Source organism: Aquarana catesbeiana, linkage group LG07 (genome assembly GCF_042186555.1).
Source record: "Aquarana catesbeiana isolate 2022-GZ linkage group LG07, ASM4218655v1, whole genome shotgun sequence".
NCBI lineage: Eukaryota > Metazoa > Chordata > Amphibia > Anura > Ranidae > Aquarana > Aquarana catesbeiana.
Window position 1 is genome coordinate 342863214 of NC_133330.1, and position 25305 is coordinate 342888518.

Genomic DNA, 25305 nt, shown 5'->3' on the forward strand with positions numbered 1-25305 from the left:
GCGCGTTCTTGGGGAACGATTGGGTGGCACTGAGCGCGTTCTTTGAATGATTGGGCGCGATGAGCGCGTTCTCGGGGAATGATTAGGTGGCGCTGAGCGCGTTCTCAGGAAACAATTGGGCAGCGATGAGAAATAATTGGTTGGCACTGAACGCGTTCTCAGGGAACGATTGGGTGACAATGAGCGTATTCTCAGGGAACGATTAGGCGGCGACATTTTTGCAGATTTATTAAAAAAGAAAAACTGAAATATCACATGGTCCTAAGTATTCAGACCCTTTGCTGTGACACTCATATATATAACTCAGGTGCTGTCCATTTCTTCTGATCATCCTTGAGATGGTTCTACACCTTCATTTGAGTCCAGCTGTGTTTGATTATACTGATTGGACTTGATTAGGAAAGCCACACACCTGTCTATATAAGACCTTACAGCTCACAGTGCATGTCAGAGCAAATGAGAATCATGAGGTCAAAGGAACTGCCTGAAGAGCTCAGAGACAGAATTGTGACAAGGCACAGATCTGGCCAAGGTTACAAAAAAATTTCTGCTGCACTTAAGGTTCCTAAGAGCACAGTGGCCTCCATAGTCCTTAAATGGAAGATGTTTGGGACGACCAGAACCCTTCCTAGAGCTGGCCGTCCTGCCAAACTGAGCTATCGGGGAGAAGAGCCTTGGTGAGAGAGGTAAAGAAGAACCCAAAGATCACTGTGGCTGAGCTCCAGAGATGCAGTCGGGGGATGGGAGAAAGTTGTAGAAAGTCAACCATCACTGCAGCCCTCCACCAGTCGGGGCTTTATGGCAGAGTGGCCCGACGGAAGCCTCTCCTCAGTGCAAGACACATGAAAGCCGCATGGAGTTTGCTAAAAAAAACACCTGAAGGACTCCAAGATGGTGAGAAATAAGATTCTCTGGTCTGATGAGACCAAGATAGAACTTTTTGGCCTTAAAGCGGGGTTCCACCCAAATTTTTGAACAATATCTGTATGTATTCTCTTCCTTGCCTAGATGCTGACATGCCCTTTAAAAGAATTAAAATCGCCGTAATTACCTTTTATTTTTCTATTCTTCTTTGCACTTCCTGGTTCTCCTCCCGTGGGAGTAGGCGTGTTTCTAGCCTCTCCCAGACTCCGCACAGACTCCTGGGAGCTAGTCTCAGGCTTCCCAGGATGCCACTGAGCATGTGCGGGAAGGAGCGGTGAATGCTGGGAGCACAGCATTCACCACATCCAGGAAATAAATGCTTGTGGGCTTCAAATGCCCACAATGAAGATGGAAACCGCCTGCAGTGAATAATATAAGTTATTCTTTCCGACGAAATCTGACACAGGCGGACATATTACACACAATATGTGAGTATGTAATGCTGAGAAGAAAAGTTTGTGAATGAACTTAAAAAAAAAAAAACGATAGGTGAACCCTCGCTTTAATTCTAAGCGGTATGTGTGGAGAAAACCAGGCACTGGTCATCACCTGTGCAATACAGACCCAACAGTGAAGCATGGTGGTGGCAGCATCATGCTGTGGGAGTGTTTTTCAGCTGCAGGGACAGAATGACTGGCTGCAATTGAGGGAAAGATGAATGCGGCCAAGTACAGGGATATCCTGGACAAAAACCTTCTCCAGAGTGTCCACAATGACCCTAAGCACACAGCTAAAATAACGAAGGAGTGACTTCACAACAACTCTGTGACTGTTCATGAATGGCCCAGCCAGAGCCCTGACTTAAACCCAATTGAGCATCTCTGGAGAGACCTAAAAATGGCCGTCCACCAACGTTTACCATCCCCCCCTGACAGAACTGGAGAGGATCTGCAAGGAGGAATGGCAGAGGATCCCCAAATCCAGGTGTGAAAAACTTGTTGTATCTTTCCCAAAAAGACTCATCAAAAGGGACTTCTACTAAATACTGAGCAAAGGGTCTGAATACTTAGGAGCATGTGAGATTTCAGTTTTTCTTTTTTAATAAATCCTCAAAAATGCCAACAATTCTGTGTTTTTCTATCAATATGAGGTGCTGTGTGTACAATATGAGGTGCTGTGTGTACAATATGGGGTGCTGTGTGTACAATATGGGGCACTGTGTGTACAATATGGGGGGCTGTGTGTACAATATGGGGGGCTGTGTGTACAATATGAGGTGCTGTGTGTACAATATGGGGTGCTGTGTGTACAATATGGGGTGCTGTGTGTACAATATGGGGTGCTGTGTGTACAATATGGGGGGGGCTGTGTGTACAATATGGGGTGCAGTGTGTACAATATGGGGTGATGTGTGTACAATATGGGGGGCTGTGTGTACAATATGGAGTGCTGTGTGTACAATATGGGGCGCTGTGTGTACAATATGGGGGGCTGTGTGTACAATATGGGGGGCTGTGTGTACAATATGAGGTGCTGTGTGTACAATATGGGGTGCTGTGTGTACAATATGGGGTGCTGTGTGTACAATATGGGGGGGGCTGTGTGTACAATATGGGGTGCTGTGTGTACAATATGGGGGGCTGTGTGTACAATATGGGGTGCAGTGTGTACAATATGGGGTGCTGTGTGTACAATATGAGGTGCTGTGTGTACAATATGGGGTGCTGTGTGTACAATATGGGGTGCAGTGTGTACAATATGGGGTGTTGTGTGTACAATATGAGGTGCTGTGTGTACAATATGGGGTGCAGTGTGTACAATATGAGGTGCTGTGTGTACAATACGGGGGGCTGTGTGTACAATATGAGGTGCTGTGTATACAATATGGGGGGCTGTGTGTACAATATGGGGTGCTGTGTGTACAATATGGGGTGCTGTGTGTACAATATGGAGTGCTGTGTGTACAATATGGGGTGCTGTGTGTACAATATGGGGTGCTGTGTGTACAATATGGGGTGCTGTGTGTACAATATGGGGTGCAGTGTGTACAATATGGGGTGTTGTGTGTACAATATGGGGTGCAGTGTGTACAATATGGGGTGTTGTGTGTACAATATGGGGGGCTGTGTGTACAATATGGGGTGCTGTGTGTACAATATGGGGGGCTGTGTGTACAATATGAGGTGCTGTGTGTACAATATGAGGTGCTGTGTGTACAATATGGGGTGCTGTGTGTACAATATGGGGTGATGTGTGTACAATATGAGGTGCTGTGTGTACAATATGGGGTGCTGTGTGTACAATATGAGGTGCTGTGTGTACAATATGGGGTGCTGTGTGTACAATATGGGGTGCTGTGTGTACAATATGGGGTGATGTGTGTACAATATGAGGTGCTGTGTGTACAATATGGGGGGCTGTGTGTACAATATGGGGTGCTGTGTGTACAATATGGGGTGCTGTGTGTACAATATGGAGTGCTGTGTGTACAATATGGGGTGCTGTGTGTACAATATGGGGTGCTGTGTGTACAATATGGAGTGCTGTGTGTACAATATGGGGTGCTGTGTGTACAATATGGAGTGCTGTGTGTACAATATGGGGTGCTGTGTGTACAATATGGGGTGCAGTGTGTACAATATGTGGTGCTGTGTGTACAATATGGGGTGCTGTGTGTACAATATGGAGTGCTGTGTGTACAATATGGGGTGCTGTGTGTACAATATGGAGTGCTGTGTGTACAATATGGGGTGCTGTGTGTACAATATGGGGTGCAGTGTGTACAATATGTGGTGCTGTGTGTACAATATGGGGTGCTGTGTGTACAATATGAGGTGCTGTGTGTACAATATGGGGTGCTGTGTGTACAGTATGGGGTGCTGTGTGTACAATATGGAGTGCTGTGTGTACAATATGAGGTGCTGTGTGTACAGTATGGGGTGCTGTGTGTACAATATGGAGTGCTGTGTGTACAATATGGGGTGCTGTGTGTACAGTATGGGGTGCTGTGTGTACAATATGGGGTGCTGTGTGTACAATATGGGGTGCTGTGTGTACAATATGAGGTGCTGTGTGTACAATATGGGGTGCTGTGTGTACAGTATGGGGGGCTGTGTGTACAATATGAGGTGCTGTGTGTACAATATGGAGTGCTGTGTGTACAATATGGGGTGCTGTGTGTACAATATGGGGTGCTGTGTGTACAATATGGGGTGCTGTGTGTACAATATGGGGGGCTGTGTGTATAATATGGGGTGTTGTGTGTACAATATGGGGTGTTGTGTGTATAATATGGGGTGATGTGTGTACAATATGTGGTGCTGTGTGTACAATATGGGGTGCTGTGTGTACAATATGGGGTGTTGTGTGTATAATATGGGGTGATGTGTGTACAATATGTGGTGCTGTGTGTACAATATGGGGGGCTGTGTGTACAATATGGGGTGCTGTGTGTACAATATGGGGTGCTGTGTGTACAATATGGGGGGCTGTGTGTACAATATGGGGTGTTGTGTGTATAATATGGGGTGATGTGTGTACAATATGTGGTGCTGTGTGTACAATATGGGGGGCTGTGTGTACAATATGGGGTGCTGTGTGTACAATATGGGGGGCTGTGTGTACAATATGGGGGGCTGTGTGTACAATAATGAGGAAAAAAATGAACTTAAATGATTTTAGCAAATGGCTGCAATATAACAAAGAGTGAAAAATTTAAGGGGGTCTGAATACTTTCTGTCCCCACTGTATATCTGTATATACTATTAGAGGAGATATACTGTATACAGGGCTTTTTTTTCTCAAACTATAGGTGCTGGAACTTAACCACGGCCCAACAAAACCCCTCCCTCTACACACACCCTCCAAATCATATCAAATAGTGGGTGTGTTCAGTCAAATTTCACGAACAGTAGGAGGGTCTTAAAGGGGCATTAAATACCAGGATAGGGAGGCCCGGAGTGAAAATGAGGAAGGAATGATAAAGGAGGGCCGGGCATGACAGTGTGGAGAAGGAGACACAAGAGGGGTTAATTAGAAATAGGGAATGGGAGTGTCTAGGAAGGGTGGTGGAAGATAGGAACTTGTAAAAGGGGGAGTGGCATTACTTAAGGGGAGAGGTGGAGCCAGGAAGGGGCAGTGGAGAGAAAGAAGACACAGGAGGAGGCAGTTTTATTCACTGCTCCTCCAGCATCAGCATGGAGGACAGGACACCATCCTGGCGAGGCTGAGGGCTGCGACGGCGACGAGAGGAGTGGACTGGCTGAAGAGGCAAGTCGGGGCACTGATATTGGATGAGGAGGGATTGTGGACAGTGGAAGAGACCCATCACGTGCGGAGGTCGCGGCCTCCGGCGTGTTTTTCACCAGGGCCGCCATCGCGGCCTGCTCGGCAGACAGGGAGCCCTCGGGGGGACCGATCAGCGCCCCCAGTGAAGCGGACACAGCGACAGGATAACTCAGGGCCCGGGCGGTCTGCACGCCGCAGGCCTACTCCGGGGGGCGGGGCCACGGGCCGTTATGGCGCCGCTTCACCGCCAGAGTTTCACAGGCCTCAGAGTGAGGGTTTAACACATGGGGGGTGGCAGAACAGGCAGGGGGGCTAAGGGGGGGAGTAGTGAGGACACAGTGGCTACCGGAGGGGGATTAGAGTGGTCAGCAAGGCTGTGGGTGGGCGGGGCTTAGCCAACAGACTGGCACATGGACAGAAGGATGGCGGTGGTGGTCACAAGCAGGCCGATCGGTGCAGCCAGGGAGACTCCCAGTGGCGGTTCAGGAAGAAGTATAGCGGCAGGAGAGAGTCGGCCCTTATATGATCAGATCTTCACGGCTTCCGGGGCCTCTTCACCCGGGGGGCTGACAACGCCAACTGTCAGGGAGCAGGACGATCGCTCGGAAGGTGAGGTGTCCGACAGCGAAGAACAACAAGTGCCAGCAGGAGAGACCAATCGGAGGCGGTGGGGGCGTGCTCCCAGACAGCCCGGTGAGTCCAGCAATGATTTATCTGTGATTAAGGCATTACATGACTTATTAGGGGTCGTAACAGCGGGTACAGTGGGGATAAAGGGGGGGGGGGCGCCTGATCAGCAATTGGCGGCTCCAAGGCCGGCCAGTTCTGGATCAGGGGCGCAATTGAAGGATTTATCGAAAGGATTGCAGAATTTGGTGGGTAGATTTGAACTGGGACAGGAACAGCTGCCGCAGGTGGCCCTTGGAAGGGAACGGTAACCGGGGGGGAAAGAGGTGCTATGGCGACTAGGGTAAGGGTGCAGAGGGTGCCGGACCCCTCGGGGGCGGCAGCAGAAGGAGCGGGTCAAGGAAAAAAGGGGGGCTACAGAGGGGGCGGCAACAACGGCCAGAGTGGAGGTGGTGAGTATTGCGGATGCGGCGAAGGGCGAGGTATATGGGTGCTTTGAGGGTCCACTGGGAACACACTTAAAGCAGGAGGTTCGGGATAATATTGTCAAGGGTGAATATGTGGAGATATTTTTCCCTATTGCCGCTGGAAAAATTTAACCGGTGATAGGGTAAAACCGGATAATTCCAAGAAGGGGGGATGAAGAAAAAAGAGGTACAGGCTGATTCCGCGGACATTTACAAATTGTAAATTTGGGGGGTCCTGTAAGTTTAAGCACGAGTGCTTCAAAAAAAAAAAAAAAAAAAAAAAAAGGGAGGCGTCACAGCGAGCCTGCACATGAAAGGGACGACGCCGGAAAGGTGAAAAGGAAGAAGCCTTTTCTAAGTAGGTATCCGGACTAGGTAGCGATGAGGCTATTGGTCACGGGGTTTGGGGAAGGTTTTCGTATACCATGTTCATGGGCAGTGGTTCCACCACTGACAAGAAATTAGAAGGTTAGTGGGGGGGAAAAAATTGGCGAAGGAAGTGGCTTTGGGTCGGATGGGGGGCCGTTTGTGGATAATACCTATACAGGATTTAGTTGTTTCACCTTGGGGGGTGGGGCCTAAGAAGGAACCGAACAAGTTCCGACTTATTCATCATTGGTCATTTCCTAAGGGAGTTTGGTGAATGATTTTATCGATCCGGAAGCATGCACTGGGTCTTACACGTCATTCAACGTGGCAGTATGATGGGTGAGGAAGTATAGCAAAAGAGCCATTGATGGCAAGTCGGACATAGAATCCGCCTTCCGCTTGCTTCCGGGGCATCCGGATAGTTTCCGGCCGTTGGGTTGTTATTGGCAAGAACAGTTTTATGTAGACAAATGCTTACCTATGGGTTGCTTCATTTATGGTGCCATGTTTGAAGCATTTAGCTCATTTCGGGAGTGGGTGGTTAGGGATGTGTCGGGCCTAGATTCGGTCATACATTACTGCCTCCGACGTGTGTGCGATTCTGCTAGCCACGTTGCAGCACTTCGCGGGCAGGTTTTTGGAGTGCCTTTAGCAGAGGATAAACAGAAGCCCCGACGACGGAACTCAGTTTGTTGGGGGGATAGTGGTAGATGTGGAAACAGTGGAATGTCGCCTGCCCAGAGGTAAGTTGGAGAACTTATACAAAGTAATTTGAGGGATCCACAGACTGTGGTAAGTCCAGTTGAGGGCTTTGCAGTGGTTACTAGGTAAGTTGACTTTCGCTTGTAGGATAATCCCAATGGGGAGGGTGTTCTGTCGACGGCTGTCGGCAGCAACGGTAGGGGTCAAGGCACCTACATATTTGGTCAGGCTTAATAGGGAAACCGGGAGGACTTGAAGGTATGGTATGAGTTTCTGGAGTCGTACAACGGCAGATCGTTGTGGATGTCGGGCCCGGTGACATGGATTTAACTACAGACGCGGTAGGGGCTAAGGGTTATGGGGGCGTTTTTTTCAAGGGCAGTGGAGTGCGGGTCCTTGGCCGCAAGTATGGGTGGAGGCAGGGTTCGCGTAACCTGGTGTTACTGGAACTCTTTCCAGTAGTACCGGCGTTGGAACTTTGGGGGTGAGGCTTGTAGGAATATGAAATCGGGACTGAATTGTGCCAACAGGGGAGTGGTCCAGGTGATCAACCGCATGTCGGCGTCATCACCACCTGTACTAAGGCTATTGCGTAGGTTGGTGTTGAGGTGCTTGGGATTGCACATTTTCTTGTATGCTGGTCACATACCTGGAGTGTATAATACACTGGCTGATGCACGGTCTCGCTTTCAGTGGGACAGATTCAGAGAGTTGACCCCGGGCGCAGAGCAGGAGGGAGTCCCTTACACAGATTGGATGTGGGAGCTGGCATTGGAGTCGCCGCGGGATGGATTCGGCAGTCAGTGAGTGTAGCCACGCGGGCGCATTATACTAAGGTATGGAAGGAGTGGTTGTTAATGGTACAGGAGGCCAGGATTGGTAAGGACAGGGCGGAGGTAAGGTTGTGGGTTTTGTATTTTGTGTCTAGGAACATGGAACGTGGGGGATTGGTCTCTGCCATTGAGCGGAAGATGGCAGGCCTGTCATGATTTTACAACTGATGGGGGAGGAGGACGCAACAAAAGAGTTTGGGTGAAACAGGCTTAAAAAAAAAAAAAAAAAAAGGGGGGGGGGTTTTCCGGAGGGGTCACATGAAATTGGTTATGAGACGGCCTGTCACGTTTGCCAGTCTGAGGGCCATATGTGGGATGTTGTGTTCAGTATGTATCTCAAGCTATGAGGTCTTACTGTTTTACTGCGGTATCTTCGCTGGCATTTTATGACTAAGGCATAAAGATGGGTCCTATTTATCAAAAATTCCAATTTATGTCGGTGTTCAGCAAATGCCTTTTCAGGGCAGGCTTGGAGGGGGAACAATACGCTTCACACTCCTTCCGCATAGGGGCGGCTACTGAAGCTGCCAGGTGTGGGTAGGATGAGGCGGCGGTGTGGAGGAACGGGAGGTGGGAATCAAGGAGATTCCGCATTTAAAAAAAAATAAATAAATAAATAAATAAAATACAATTTTAAAGAAAGAGAACAGGGGGAGGTAAACCGGATTTACGGGGTGTTTTAAATGAGGTTGTCAGTATGTGGGGATATGCTGGAGTATTGCTACCTTGGATGTTTTGTCGTCTCATTTCAGATGGAGGTTCCACACGCCTCATTTTCAGATGGAGGTTCCACACGCCTCATTTGGATCCTCGGTCATTTCTATGTGTGCTGGGATTGGGCATTTCGCGGAAAGAAGCTTATTTGCGGTGGTTGAGTACGCCTGGTATGAGGTGGGAGAGAGTAGTTCGGGAAGTGGTATGATATGAAATTTGGACAGACCTCCCGATGTTTTGGTAATCCATGCAGGGGTTAGTGGTTTGGGGGGTACGTCCGGTCAGGGAGCTGATCACAGACATCAAGGCTGATTTTCTGCAGTTAAAGGCTGATTTTCCGGGTACTCTGCGGCTATGGTCGGACATATTTGCCCGGACAGTTTGGAGACGGGCTAGATTAGTGACTAGCATTCAGAAAACACGCATATGCATAAACAAAATGGTGGGGAGGTTGTGGTTAATAATGGAGGTTTAGTCATTGGGCATCTAGAATTAGAGACCAATGTTGGGCTCTATTGGATAAAGGATGGAGTTCATCTTTCAGATGGGGGATTGACCTCTAGTCTGGGCTTGCAGGAAGGGATTCAAAGGGCCCTGTGGGTGTGGAGGTGCCTTCAAGAGTAAGTTGGTCACTCTTTCAGGCTGTGGCGGAGTTGCTTGTTGGTCTCTGACGGTGGCAGTAAGAAGTTGGTAATCCAAAAGGGGTGGGGGGCTCATCGGCAAGATCAGCCCCTCCGGTGTATTCCATCATGGTGGATGGAATAAGGAGATGGTGGCACTGCGGGAAAGGGGGTGTCTCCGAGCGGCTACAGCGGGAGGCCTAACGGTTTTCAAAATGGTACCCGCAGTGCGCGGTGGTATATATATTTTTGGTATACATATTTGGTAAACAAGGTGAGTCGCCGTCAGAGACCAACGGACTGGGGTAAAATGTTATGGTATGGGTTTTATGTTGATTTGATAGTGGAGTTATCTGGTTGGTTTGTCTAATAAAAGCTGTTATGGCCATTTATACTCCAAAACAAGGTGTGGACTCAATTATTATAAATGGATATTAAAGTGGGTTGGAGTTTAGGTGCATAACAGTTAATTCATGGGGGTCATTTTGACTACACTGGTCAAGGGAGGCCCGGAGTGAAAATGAGGAAGGAATGATAAAGGAGGGCCGGGCATGACAGTGTGGAGAAGGAGACACAAGAGGGGTTAATTAGAAATAGGGAATGGGAGTGTCTAGGAAGGGTGGTGGAAGATAGGAACTTGTAAAAGGGGGAGTGGCATTACTTAAGGGGAGAGGTGGAGCCAGGAAGGGGCAGTGGAGAGAAAGAAGACACAGGAGGAGGCAGTTTTCCCACCCTCCCTCCCTATATATAGATATATATAAAATCAGAAGTGTATACAATTTATGTTGGGTGTTTGTTGTGATTTTTCTTTTTGTATTCCAGGTGGAAGACGGTCGTCATAACAGCAAATAAGGGGTGTTTACAGAGGGTGGCGGAGTTGCTTGTTGGTCTCTGACGGTGGCAGTAAGAAGTTGGTAATCCAAAAGGGGTGGGGGGCTCATCGGCAAGATCAGCCCCTCCGGTGTATTCCATCATGGTGGATGGAATAAGGAGATGGTGGCACTGCGGGAAAGGGGGTGTCTCCGAGCGGCTACAGCGGGAGGCCTAACGGTTTTCAAAATGGTACCCGCAGTGCGCGGTGGTATATATATTTTTGGTATACATATTTGGTAAACAAGGTGAGTCGCCGTCAGAGACCAACGGACTGGGGTAAAATGTTATGGTATGGGTTTTATGTTGATTTGATAGTGGAGTTATCTGGTTGGTTTGTCTAATAAAAGCTGTTATGGCCATTTATACTCCAAAACAAGGTGTGGACTCAATTATTATAAATGGATATTAAAGTGGGTTGGAGTTTAGGTGCATAACAGTTAATTCATGGGGGTCATTTTGACTACACTGGTCATGCATTACATACAGAGTGCAGAGCTGTCACTTGTAAACACAGAAACCGGACTTCTGTGTTTACAAGTGATTGTGGTGAGCAGGCAGCAAAGGGTCTGAGCCAGAGGTGGTGGAACTGAGTTCCACCAAGTTCCCCCTGAAAAAAAGCCCTGACTGTATATAATATTAGAGGAGATATAGTTAAAAAATACCTTCCTTTCCACATCCGCAGCGGCTGAAAAATCGCAGATGTGAACGTGTCCCATAGAGAACCATGTAAATGAAGTGTAGTGCCTTTCTGCAAAATTAAAATACTGTACAACTGTGAGAGTAATATTTACAGCAGCGATTATTTGCTCTTTTTGTACTATAAAGGGCTCATTTTAGTTTTTTTCAACCCCCATTATATTACTAGCCGAATAATCGATTATGAAAATAGTAATCGATTAATTTCATAATCGATTCCTTGTTTCAGTCCTAGTCTTAGAGCTCCTCTGGATCTGATATTGATCATTCAATCTCGGAGCTCCTCTGGATCTGATGATGTCGATCATCGTTCAGTCTTAGTGCTCCTCTATATCTGATGACGTCGATCGTCGTTCAGTCTCGGAGCTCCTCTATATCAGATGACGTCGATCATCGCTCAGTCTTAGTGCTCCTCTATATCTGATGACGTTGATCATCGTTCAGTCTTAGAGCTCCTCTATATCTGATTACGTCAATCGTCGTTCAGTCTCAGAGCTCCTCTGGATCTGATGATATCGATCGCCGTTCAGTCTCGGAGCTCCTCTGGATCTGATGACGTCAATCATCGCTCAGTCTTAGTGCTCCTCTATATCTGATGACGTTGATCATCGTTCAGTCTTAGAGCTCCTCTATATCTGATTACGTCGATCGTCGTTCAGTCTCAGAGCTCCTCTGGATCTGATGATATCGATCGCCGTTCAGTCTCGGAGCTCCTCTGGATCTGATGACGTCGATCATCGCTCAGTCTTAGTGCTCCTCTATATCTGATGACGTTGATCGTCGTTCAATCTCAGAGCTCCTCTATATCTGATTACGTCGATCGTCGTTCAGTCTCAGAGCTCCTCTAGATCTGATGACGTTGATCGCCGTTCAGTCTCGGAGCTCCTCTGGATCTGATGATGTCGATCGTCGTTCAGTCTAGGAGCTCCTCTGGATCTGATGACGTCGATCGTCGTTCAGTCTGATGACCGAAGCAGATTTTTTCCTGCTGTTTCTAATTCCGCTGTCCAGCCTCTCGCACAGATTGACCTCGGCGCCCGCAGACGTATTACCGGAGTAATCAGATTTCCCGCGGCCAGCCTAAGCCGGGAGTCCCCGATTCCCGTCCGGCAGGCCGGGGAAGACGTGACTTGTGTGCCGTCCGCGGCTCTGATTATGACACATCTGACCCACATTGTCCCCGACCTCCCCTCCCCCCTCCTGACAGAGCAGCTTCACCCGGAGCTGAGAGCTGATCCTCCGCCATGTTGGTCCAGCGCCGGTCATCTCCTGAGGGTGGCGCTCTCTTCTCACACGCTTGTCCCTTGTGCTTATAACAGAGAAGATTTCTGCTACATTGTGATGTGGATTTATTTATAAATAACAATGTATCACGGCTGAAGATATCATCTATAACTCCCATATCATTTATGTTCAACCGGCTTTCTCATGAGCCGCCGAAGTGGTGAGTGGGGACATGTCCACCCCAACCCTCCACCCCCGCTGCTCGCCGGTGTTTATTGGACTTACCGTTTCTGCCAAGTCGCCTGAGAAACGATCTGACGGTGCGGCCGACTTCTCCCACAGGCAATCAAAGAGTAGATACTCTTTAATCAACTCTATGACCTTGGAGGACCGGAGCGACGTCATGACGTCACTTCCCATCCAGGCTGAAAGGACCCCAATTCTCTCCATAAAGAGGACCTGTCATCTCTTATTTCTATTACATGAGATCTCTCCATAAAGAGGACCTGTCATCTCTTATTTCTATTACATGATCTCCATAAAGAGGACCTGTCATCTCTTATTTCTATTACATGAGATCTCCATAAAGAGGACCTGTCATCTCTTATTTCTATTACATGAGATCTCTCCATAAAGAGGACCTGTCATCTCTTATTTCTATTACATGAGATCTCCATAAAGAGGACCTGTCATCTCTTATTTCTATTACATGAGATCTCTATAAAGAGGACCTGTCATCTCTTATTTCTATTACATGAGATCTCCATAAAGAGGACCTGTCATCTCTTATTTCTATTACATGAGATCTCCATAAAGAGGACCTGTCATCTCTTATTTCTATTACATGATCTCCATAAAGAGGACCTGTCATCTCTTATTTCTATTACATGAGATCTCCATAAAGAGGACCTGTCATCTCTTATTTCTATTACATGAGATCTCCATAAAGAGGACCTGTCATCTCTTATTTCTATTACATGAGATCTCCATAAAGAGGACCTGTCATCTCTTATTTCTATTACATGAGATCTCTCCATAAAGAGGACCTGTCATCTCTTATTTCTATTACATGAGATCTCCATAAAGAGGACCTGTCATCTCTTATTTCTATTACATGAGATCTCTCCATAAAGAGGACCTGTCATCTCTTATTTCTATTACATGAGATCTCCATAAAGAGGACCTGTCATCTCTTATTTCTATTACATGAGATCTCTCCATAAAGAGGACCTGTCATCTCTTATTTCTATTACATGAGATCTCTCCATAAAGAGGACCTGTCATCTCTTATTTCTATTACATGAGATCTCCATAAAGAGGACCTGTAATTTCTTATTTCTATTACATGAGATCTCCATAAAGAGGACCTGTAATTTCTTATTTCTATTACAAGGGATGTTTACTTTCCTTATAATAGGAATAAAAGGGATTAGCCCAAAAAAAAAAAAAAAATGAAAAGAACAGTGTAAAAATAAAAAAACAGAAAGTAAAATAAGTAAGAATTTTTTTTTAAAGCGCCCCCCATCCCTTTGTGATTGCACGCAGAAGCGAATAGGTAAGTCATGCATGAATATGTGAACAGTATTCACACCACACATGTGAAGTATCTCCGCAAATGTTCCAGCGAGAGCGAGAGTTCTAGTGCTAGACCTCCTCTGTAACTCTAAACTGGTAACCTGTAAAAGTGTTTAAAGCGTCACCTAAGGAGATTTTTATGTACCGTAGTTTGTCGACATTCCACAAGCATGTGCAATTTTAAAGCGTGACATGATAGGTATCTATTTACTCGGTGCAACATCATCTTTCACATTATACAAAAAAAATTGGGGTACATATGCAAAACCGCTGCGCAAATACCGTGTAACATAAAAAATTGCAACGATCGCCATTTTATTCTCTAGGGTCTCTGCTAAAAAAAATGTATAATGTTTGGGGGTTATAAATAATTTTCTAGCAAAACATGATACTGATTTAAATTTGTAAACAAAAATTGCCAGAAAAAGCCCGGTCGGAAAAGTAGTTAAATGACATTTTAGCCGCATCTAATGTGAAATATTGACTATGACTCGCTAATAAAATGTCACCTCTACAGCAGCATTCAGACTTAGAGAGGGAGGGACCAAACGTGAGGCCTATCAGGTGTCTTGCAGTGCATATGTGCTGACAGGGAGCATGCTGACAGGAGGACAGAGCAAGGGGATGACATCATCAGTCTGTTGTTTCTCCTTCCCTGTCCAGTCACAGGCCGAGGAAGGGGAGGTGACCAGGCTGCATTGCTCAGCAGCAGCAGAGAAAAGTCCAGTGGGGGGGGTGGTTGCGTTGTTTGGGAGGGAGGGGGGAACCTCGGAAAATAATTTGTGTGCGACAGTTGTGTATTTGTTAATGTTTAAGAAAAAGTAATTTCTAGTTATAGAATACAGCTATGGTCATGGTGGCGGCCATGTTTGCTGCATAATGCTTAGTGGTGCTGCAGTAGGGTGACCGGGACAGTCCCGCATTGCCCGGGACATTCCCGCATTTTGCAGGTCAGTACCGGGCACCTTCATTCCAGGACAATACAGTGTCCCAGAATCATAGTTGCCAACAGTCCCAATTTTCCCAAGACAATCCTGAATTTGGGACCCTCGTCCCGATCGGAGGCCATCCCGATTCGGGATTTTGCCTTTTGTCCATGGAAAAATGGTAATGTTTGGCTCTGCAGCAGTTCTGGCTCCTGGCTCCAGCAAAATGGCCGCCGCCACCGCCACGAGAGCTTTCCCCTTGTGTTCAGCTACATCTCCTCTCGTTCCTCGTGTTTGGTGAAGAGGGGAGGGGCCGATCCATGCAGCCAATGAATCGGCTTCTCTTTTCACAATTCTCCAGCCGGGGTTAGCTGCACGGATCGGTCCCTTTGTGGGCCCTTATCTTCTAGGATGGATCTCTTTGGTGGACCATCTATGATGGATATTCTACGATGGATCTTCTAGCATAGATCTTCTATGATGGATGGATCTTCTAGAATGGATCTCTTTTAATGGACCATCTATGATAGATCTTTTACGATGGGTCTTCTAGCATAGATCTTCTATGATGGATCTTCTATGATGGATTTTCTAGGATAGAGCTCTTATGATGGATCTATTGTGATGGATGTTCTTTGTTGGATCTTCTATGATGGATCTTCTATGATGAGTCTCCTATGATGGGTCTTCTAGGATAGATCTCTTTTGATGTACCATCTATAATGAATCTTCTACGATGGATATTTTATGATGGATCTTCTATGATGGATCTTTTATGATAAGTCTTCTATGATGGATCTTCTTTGTTGGATCTCCTATGATGGGTCTTCTAGGATGGATCTTCTTTGATGGGTCTCCTATGATGGATCTTTTATGTTGGATCTTTTATGATGGATATTCTATAATGGATCTTCTACGATGAATCTTCTAGCATAGATCTTCTATGAAGGATCTTCTATGACGAATCTCTTTTAATGGACCATCTATGATGGATTTTTTATGATAAGTCTTCTATGATGGATCTTCTTTGTTGGATCTCCTATGATGGGTCTTCTAGGATGGATCTTCTTTGATGTCTTAAACTCAGATCCTTTATTTCACAACCATAGGACTTCATGATTTCTCGATACTTTGTAACATAAAATATTTAAACATCAGATCTCATGTCACTTCACCAAACTCACCTGTTTGTATTTCTCCCTGTTTACCTTACACCAGTGAAAACTTGGTAGATTAAATCTGCAGATGGGGGAGATGAAACAGTTTCTGTCATTTCACCCCTGCAGGCATTTAACATTCAGGAAGACACATCCGTGTTTGGTGACATCCTATACCAGGAAAATAAAGCAATTTATATTCTTTGCTCCACATGTTCTTGGAAAGAGGCACTCCACCTGCGTGGGGAAAGGGGTACAGCAACATACCGGAATTCCAACATCGCTCAAGGCAGCTGAAGAGCTCCAGTGTGTGTCTTCACCAAATCCAACACAGGAACAATGGCCACTGCTCAGATCAATTTATAATTTAGAAAAAGATGCAGATGAGCAGGACAAGTATTGGGGGATGGGGACAGGGTGACAATGCAGAAGAGAAATTGGGAGATGGTGACAGAGCACTGTGACCTTATGATGACAATGGTAGGCCATACCTGTGCAACGTGTCAGCACGGCTTCTTACGGTCTCCACCAATGGGACACGTGATGACAACGGGGTGACCAAATAGATACAGGGGTGTCAAACTGGTGGCCCTCAAGCTGTTGTAGAACTACAATTCCCACCGTGCTTTTAACTATGAAGCCTTGCAATGCCTCATGGGACTTGTAGTTCCTCAACAGCTGGAGGGCCGCCAGTTTGACACCTGTGACATAGAAGATCAATTAACAGATGGGGACAGGGTGCTGTGCCCTTATAACAGGAAGTGCCTGAGAAAGAGCTTTCGTAGCAGGATCTCTCATAATGGATCCTCTATGATGGATCTTCTAGGACGGATCTTGTATGATAGATCTTCTTTGATAATTCTCCTATGATGGATCTTCAATGATGGATCTTCTAGGATGGATCTCTTTTAATTGACCATCTATGATGGATATTCTATGATGAATCTTCTAGCATAGATCTTAAATCTATGGATTTTCTTTGATAAATCTCCTGTGATGGGTCTTCTAGGATGGATCCCTTTTAATGGATGGATCTTCTATCATAGATCTTCTATGATGGATCTTCTAGGATAGATCTTGTATGATGGATCTATTGTGATGGGTCTTCTATGATGGATCTCTTATGATGGATCTCCTGTGATTGATCTTTTATGATGGATCTTTTATGATGGATCTTCTATGAGGGATCTTCTTTGATGGATCTCTTATGATGGGTCTTCTAGGATGGATCTTTGATGGGTCTCCTATGATTGATCTTCTACGATGGATCTTCTATGATGAGTCTTCTATGATGGAGCTTTTTTGTTGGATCTCCTATGATGGGTCTTCTAGGATGAATCTTCTTTGATGGATCTCCTATGATGGACCTTCTATGATGGATCTTCTATGATGAGTCTTCTATGATGGATCTTCTTTGTCGGATCTCCTATGATGGGTTTTCTAAGATGGATCTTCTTTGATGGGTCTCCTATGATGGATCTTTTTTGATGAATCTTTTATGGTGGATCTTCTATGATGAGTCTCCTATGATGGGTCTTCTAGGATAGATCTCTTTTGATGTACCATCTATGATGGATCTTCTACGATAGATCTTCTAGCATAGATCTTCGATGAAGGATCTTCTAGGGCGGATCTCTTTTAATGGACCATCTATGATGGATCTCCTGTGATGTATCTCCTATGAAGGATTTCCTGTGATGGGTCTTCAAGGATGGATCCTCTATGATGGATCTTCTTTGATGTCTTAAACTTAGATCTTTTATTTCACAACCAAAGGACTTCATGATTTCTCGATACTTTGTAACATGAAATATGTTCAGTAAACATCAGATCTCATGTCACATCACCACACTCACCTGTTTGTATTTCTCCCTGTTTACCTTACACCGATGAAAACTCGGAAGATGAAATCTGGGGATGGGGGAGGTGAAGCAGTTTCTGTCATTTCACCCCTGCAGGCATTTCACGTTCAGGAAGACACATCCGTGTTTGGTGTTCTCTACCAGGAAAATAAAGCAATTCATATTCTTTGCTCCGCCTGTTCTTGTAAAGAAATAATCTGCCAGTTCTTGTAAAGAGGCACCCCGCCTGTGTGGGGAAAGAGGTACAGCAACATCCCGGAATCCCAACATTGCTCAAGGCAGCTAAAGAGCTCCAGTGTGTGTCTTCACCAAATCCAACAAAGGAACAATGGCCACTGCTCAGAACAATTTATAATTTAGAAAAAGATGCAGATGAGCAGGAGAAGTATTGGGGGATGGGGACCTTACTGTGACAATGGTAGGCCATACCTGTGCAACATGTGTCAGCACGGCTTCTTATGGTTTCCACCAATGGGACACGTGACAAGGTGACAACGGGATGACCACATAGGAGAACAATTGAGAGATAGAGACAGGGTGCTGTGACCTTATAACAGGAAGTGCCTAAGAAAGGGCCTTCATGGCAGAATCACCAGGGATCATTTCCACGAAAGCTGCAGATTTAAAAAAGTTGAAAATGAATTTTGAAATGACACAAACATGTTAAAGATTTTATGAATTTGGGTTACATCCTTTAATAACAAACATACAAAAATTGGAAAAAAGTATAAAAAGACTTCTCTGGGAGTGGTGAGGGGCCCTTCTAGAAGTGGTGAGCTGGGTGTCACCTGGCTGTTCCAGGCCCCCAGTTCTGCAGGGCCCCAGGCATGGTCTGCTGTGTCCTCTCCACACCACCCTGTACCTCAGATTCGGGATCATCATCCTTTGTACAGATCAGATTATGGATCCTTTCTCTTTATTTTGGGAAAAGAACATTTCTAGTCTATGGACAGGGAAGGACCTGCAGAGTCAGCAGATTGTACGGCGCAGTCAGGACGGCTGTGGGAATTGGACTCCGTCCAGAACCGTCATCCAGAGCTTCAGATTTCTTATTGGAGAAATTCTTGTTTTCCCAAAGGACTGAGGAGAGCCAATGTCACCCTTCCTGGTCACCACTTTATATATTTCATCTGTTCATGTCTGTCCTTATTCCAACCACAGGGTGAACTCTCAGTGAATGCTTAGCTAACACTCAGTGATTGTTGGGTGAATGCTGGGTGATTGCTGGGTGAACACTGAGTGAATGCTGGGTGAACTCTGTATGAATGCTGGGGGGGAACATTGAGTGATTGCTGGGTGAACGCTCAGTGAACACTGAGTGATTTCTGGGTGAATGCTGGGTGATTACAGGGTGAACGCTCAGTGATTACTGAGTGATTTCTGAGTGATTACTGGGTGAATGCTGGGTGAACGCTAAATGGATGCTGGGTGAACAATGAGTGATTGCTGGGTGAACACTGAGTGAATGCTGGGTGAACACTGAGTGATTGCTGAGCGAACACTAAGTGATTGCTGGGTGAATGCTGGGTGAATGCTGAGTGGTTTGCTGGGTGAACGCTGAGTGGATGCTGGATGAATGCTGAGTGGATGCTGGGTGAACACTGTATGATTGCTGGGTGAATGCTTGGTGAACACGGAGTGAATGCTGGGTGAACACTGAGTGAATGCTGGGTGAATGCTGAGTGATTGTTGGGTGAAAGCTGGGTGAACGCTGAGCAAATGCTGGGTGATTGTTGAATGAACGCTGGGTAAACGCTGAGTGATTGCTGGATGAACACTAAGCCAGTCACATCAGTCTCTGTACCAGAGGAGCTTATATTCTAATGACCCCCCACAGTCACACACTATTATTATACATTTATATAGCTCTGACATATACCGCAGTGCTGTACAGAGATCACTGAGCCAGTCACGTCAGTCTCTGCACCAGAGGAGCTTTTCCACCAGGTGGTGCTATTTTGCAAGGTGCTGTTGGCTCACTATGCTTTGCGCTCAGTTAGAGGAAACTTCAAGCCTGAGCCTGTCCTGCAGGCCTCTCCCCCAACCACCATGCAGTGGGTGGGGGGAGACAAAGGTGGAGGCTCTGCAGAGACACTGAGGCCTACTCCATGTGCTCAAGCTGCAATGGATCCTGGGCCTGTCCCTATGCAAGGGGAGGCCTTACCAGTCTTCCAGGATAAAGTGGTGAACAGACTTTGCCGCATTGCTAAGGAGGAACAGAAACTTGCTGTCATGAAAGAAGATCTCAGGAAAAAGAAATCCCTGCATAGTAAGTCTGGAAACAGTAAGAGGGAAGTCTCCAAGCTGAAGTCTCTGGAAGAGGCATTAAAAAAGCAGGAGAAGTTGGTTGCCTCTCTGAAGGAGAGCAGCGGTGTGTTCAGATAAAAGTGTGAGAATGAGGAGAGAGTGCAACAGATGAAGGAAAGTGCCTGTGCCAGTACCAGCCAGAGGGTGGATGCCAGATCAATGGCGACAGTATGGAATGGAGTTAAGGAAGTGGCTTGCTTCACATGGTGGCCCCAGTACTACCCCTGTCTCAGGATCTGTCATATCTGAGTTAGTATCTGCCCCCCTCCCTCCCCAGCAACCTGGGTCATCTCAGGAGGAGGTTGAGGAAAACAGACAGATTTCTGCAGGCCATTACAGAAATGGAATCTCCCTTGAGCGGCACCAATTCATCAGATGAGGATCATGATAAAGGAGTGCTTGCTGAAAATCTCTCTCAGCGTGTGGAGGACTTTCCTGAGATTGCACCTGCCTACAGATCCTTGCAATCAGCAGGGAATGCAGGATTAGCTGGCTGCGAGTAGTCCCACATGGACACTAACAGTGCAGAGTAGGAATGTCGCATGAACATTGAAACTGCAGAGCAGGAGGGCCGTATGAACACTGAAACAGCTGGTGATTATTCTAAACAGAAGACTTTACTTGATGACAGGACTGCTGGTATCTGTGGTACTCATGGGACTATGGTGAGCGGGACTGTTGTGCTGGAGGGGAGGAGGGAGGATCAAGTGGTGGGTAATTTACCAAACCAGATTTCAGAGGTTCCTTTGCAACCAGTTAATGTGTCATCTGTCCCAGTTAGGAATTATGCTAAGGCTGTATCGGGACAAAGTCATGCTGCTGGTGGTGGAAGGGAGCCAGTTGTGCGACTTTCACCTAAAGCACCTTCTTCCATTAAACGCTGGAATGTGGTACAGCTCAGGTGGGAAGGAGAAGATTTTCCACCTATCAGGAGGGAGGTTGTGGATAAGATCCTAGCCATGGGATTTAAGGCGGAGGATATTTATGCTCTTATCAGTCTGGCTGGTTCCTTTGAATATGATTTGTCATTTGTGTGTCCAGAATTGCTGGATCTATTTTTGTAGCGGTTTGAGCATGTATATGGGGACCAGCCGGACTGGAAGGGGCTTGTCCCCAAAGTTGTCTCATGACAGCCCTTGATAAAAAATGTGACTATATTGACAAGGAATGAGTCTATACCCCCTGAGGATTTATGGGTCTGGTTGAGGAGGTTTGGTGAAACGTTGTGATCCCTAAAAAAGATTGGGAATGATAGAGGAATCTGGACGGGTGGGTGGTCAGTGTCAATGAAGTTGAGTGTGTGTGGGAATGTGGTCCAGCATTTGCCCTCCTTTGCCTTTATTGTTAGAGATAGGATTACTGTCTTCTACCCTGGTCAACCTAAGGTGTGCCATAAATGTGAAGTCAAGGGAATATTTCTCCTCTAAATGTCCAGAACAGAAGTGCTCTTTGTGCCAGGAACTGGGGCATCTGGCGAGGGACTGTAACATCATTAAATGTAACCTATGATATAAGGTTGGTCACCCTTATAGCCGATGCCCTGAGGCTTTGCACAATAAGCCAGAGTTGGTGGAGGGATTCTTCAATCTGGATAGAGAAGAGTCTGGGTTGGCGGAGGTTGTCACCAGAAGATCCTAGTGTCTCTGTCCTGTCAGAATCTGTGTCTGTGAGGCCGTCTGTGGTGTCAGTGTCCCCCCCAGTCTGTGGTCTCCCAGTCAGTGTCAGAAAGTGTGGTTGTCAAGTCTGTGTCTGCACCTATTGTTTCTCCTAGTGTAGTGAAGGCAGTGGAGGGTGCTGGACCAGCATGTATGGTGGTGCCAACCCCTCCTTCTCGGCATGGCAGAAGTGTGGCTGGAGATCGGCAGACACAGAGGGGTGGAGTGAGGGATGGATTGGATGATAGTGAGGGGGAGATGGGAAGGGAATGAGAGTGGCTGGTGCAGAATGCAAGGTGAATGATGTGGAAGTCGGGGTGAATGATGTGGGGGGAGGGGTTAATGAGGGGGGTTTGGAATCACATCCTGATGGCGATTAAATCTCAAAATGTTTCTTAGCCTGGAATGTGTTTAAGTTGAGGTTCGGGGTTTGTAGTCTCTTTTTTGTTGTCATTAAAACATGTTTCTTTATATGTTATCTTGTCAGGAAATGGTTTTCTTTACTTGCTGATGTAAGCACGCTTGTTTTTGTTTAGTTGTTTTTTATTTTTGTGTAAATATGTTTTTATTAATAAGCTGTATGTTTGTATGATTTTTTTAATAAACAAAAAATTTACACTCTAATGTTCCCTCCCCCACAGTCACACACAATTATTATTATACATTTATATAGCTCTGATATATACCGCAGTGCTGTACAGAGAACACTGAGCCAATCACATCAGTCTCTGTACCAGAGGAGCTTACACTCTAATGACCCCCCCCCCCCCACACACAGACACACACTATTATTCTCCCCTCCCCTCTATGGAATGTGTATTTTGCGGTCTGACAATCTCGGTCATCTGGCAATTTTCGGAGATTTCAGAACGTTTCATCAGATCTTCTCGGGATGAGTCAGGGGGGTGACTGTGTAGAATACAATGCAGGAACCCAAAACAGCTTTCCGGTAATATGCTGATATCTGATTGGCTGCTTGAAGTTATTGCGCCGGATCTCATCACAGTTCTTTACACTTTAATATTTGATGGTAATGAAATTTCTTCAGTAGAAGTAAATTCCTTCGGCTTTGGCGGTCGTTGCTTACTGTTGCTGTGGGCGTGGCTCTATGGCCCTAATCTCATCACCTGTCTTCATTACCTGAGGATTAGGTGTCCCCCTCCTGCCGGTGATTATTTTGGCTCTGCGCTCATCACTTATTGAAATTCTCATCGCACCTGAATTAGTAACTAACCCTTTAACTGGATTCCGCAGATTATCCCGACTCCGAGTCGGCTATTTCCAGATACTGAGCTAACAGGACAGGAGGTCAGATTGGGACAGATGTGAGGAGCCGGACACGTAGCTACTGGGCCCCCTGTGATCCCCCACCAGCCCAGAGATTGGGGGCCAGAGGTGGGCACAGTGGGCAGAACCCTTTGGTACCCAATGTGAAAACGCCAAAGTGCCCCCCCCGTAGTCTGTGAATGGCTTCAATAGTGAAGGTTACAGGTTCTGCCCTTTATGTGCCCCAGGTGGGCAACTCCTGTCCCTGAGGTCCCCAATACATGATACACCCAACTCATTAATTATATATATATATATATATATATATATATATATATATATATATACAGTGGGGACGGAAAGTATTCAGACCCCCTTAAAATTTTCACTCTTTGTTATTTTGCAGCCATTTGCTAAAATCATTTAAGTTCATTTTTTCCTCATGAATGTACACACAGCACCCCATATTGTACACACAACACCCCATATTGTACACACAGCACCTCATATTGTACACACAGCACCCCATATTGTACACACAACACCCCATATTGTACACACAGCACCCCATATTGTACACACAGCCCCCCATATTGTACACACAACACCCCATATTGTACACACAGCACCTCATATTGTACACACAACACCCCATATTGTACACACAGCACCCCATATTGTACACACAACACCCCATATTGTACACACAGCACCCCATATTGTACACACAGCACTCCATATTGTACACACAGCCCCCCATATTGTACACACAGCACCCCATATTGTACACACAGCACCCCATATTGTACACACAGCACCTCATATTGTACACACAGCACCTCATATTGTACACACAGCACCTCATATTGTACACACAACACCCCATATTGTACACACAGCACCTCATATTGTACACACAGCACCCCATATTGTACACACAGCACCCCCATATTGTACACACAGCACTCCATATTGTACACACAGCCCCCCATATTGTACACACAGCACCTCATATTGTACACACAGCCCCCCATATTGTACACACAGCACCTCATATTGTACACACAGCACTCCATATTGTACACACAGCACCCCATATTGTACACACAGCACCCCATATTGTACACACAGCACCCCATATTGTACACACAGCACCCCATATTGTACACACAGCACCCCATATTGACAGAAAAACACAGAAGTGTTGACATTTTTGCAGATTTATTAAAAAAGAAAAACTGAAATATCACATTGTCCTAAGTATTCAGACCCTTTGCTCAGTATTTAGTAGAAGCCCCTTTTGATGAGTCTTTTTGGGAAAGATGCAACAAGTTTTTCACACCTGGATTTGGGGATCCTCTGCCATTCCTCCTTGCAGATCCTCTCCAGTTCTGTCAGGGGGGATGGTAAACGTTGGTGGACGGCCATTTTTAGGTCTCTCCAGAGATGCTCAATTGGGCTTAAGTCAGGGCTCTGGCTGGGCCTTTCAAGAACAGTCACAGAGTTGTTGTGAAGCCACTCCTTCGTTATTTTAGCAGTGTGCTTAGGGTCATTGTGGACACTCTGGAGAAGGTTTTTGTCCAGGATATCCCTGTACTTGGCCGCATTCATCTTTCCCTCAATTGCAGCCAGTCATCCTGTCCCTGCAGCTGAAAAACACCCCCACAGCATGATGCTGCCACCACCATGCTTCACTGTTGGGACTGTATTGGACAGGTGATGAGCAGTGCCTGGTTTTCTCCACAAATACTGCTTAGAATTAAGGCCAAAAAGTTCTATCTTGGTCTCATCAGACCAGAGAATCTTATTTCTCACCATCTTGGAGTCCTTCAGGTGTTTTTTATAAAACTCCATGCGGCTTTCATGTATCTTGCACTGAGGAGAGGCTTCCGTCGGGCCACTATGTCATAAAGCCCCGACTGGTGGAGGGCTGCAGTGATGGTTGACTTTCTACAACTTTCTCCCATCTCCCAACTGCATCTCTGCAGCTCAGCCACAGTGATCTTTGGGTTCTTCTTTACCTCTCTCACCAAGGCTCTTCTCCCTTGTCACAATTCTGTCTCTGAGCTCTTCAGGCAGTTCCTTTGACCTCATGATTCTCATTTGCTCTGACATGTACTGTGAGCTATAAGGTCTTATATAGACAGGTGTGTGGCTTTCCTAATCAAGTCCAATCAGTATAATCAAATACAGCTGGACTCAAATGAAGGTGTAGAACCATCTCAAGGATGATCAGAAGAAATGGACAGCACCTGAGTTAAATATATGAGTGTCACAGCAA

The 25305-nt window shown here is 46.2% G+C and overlaps 1 long non-coding RNA gene across 1 annotated transcript; it reads left to right on the forward strand.

Annotated features, from left to right (window-relative positions):
- The first annotated feature begins 4811 nt into the window (after positions 1 to 4811).
- LOC141103896 (uncharacterized) lies at positions 4812 to 10225 on the forward strand. The gene is made up of 2 exons (XR_012235389.1): positions 4812 to 5133; positions 8902 to 10225. It is a non-coding gene; the product is annotated as an uncharacterized lncRNA (long non-coding RNA).
- Positions 10226 to 25305: the final 15080 nt, after the last annotated feature.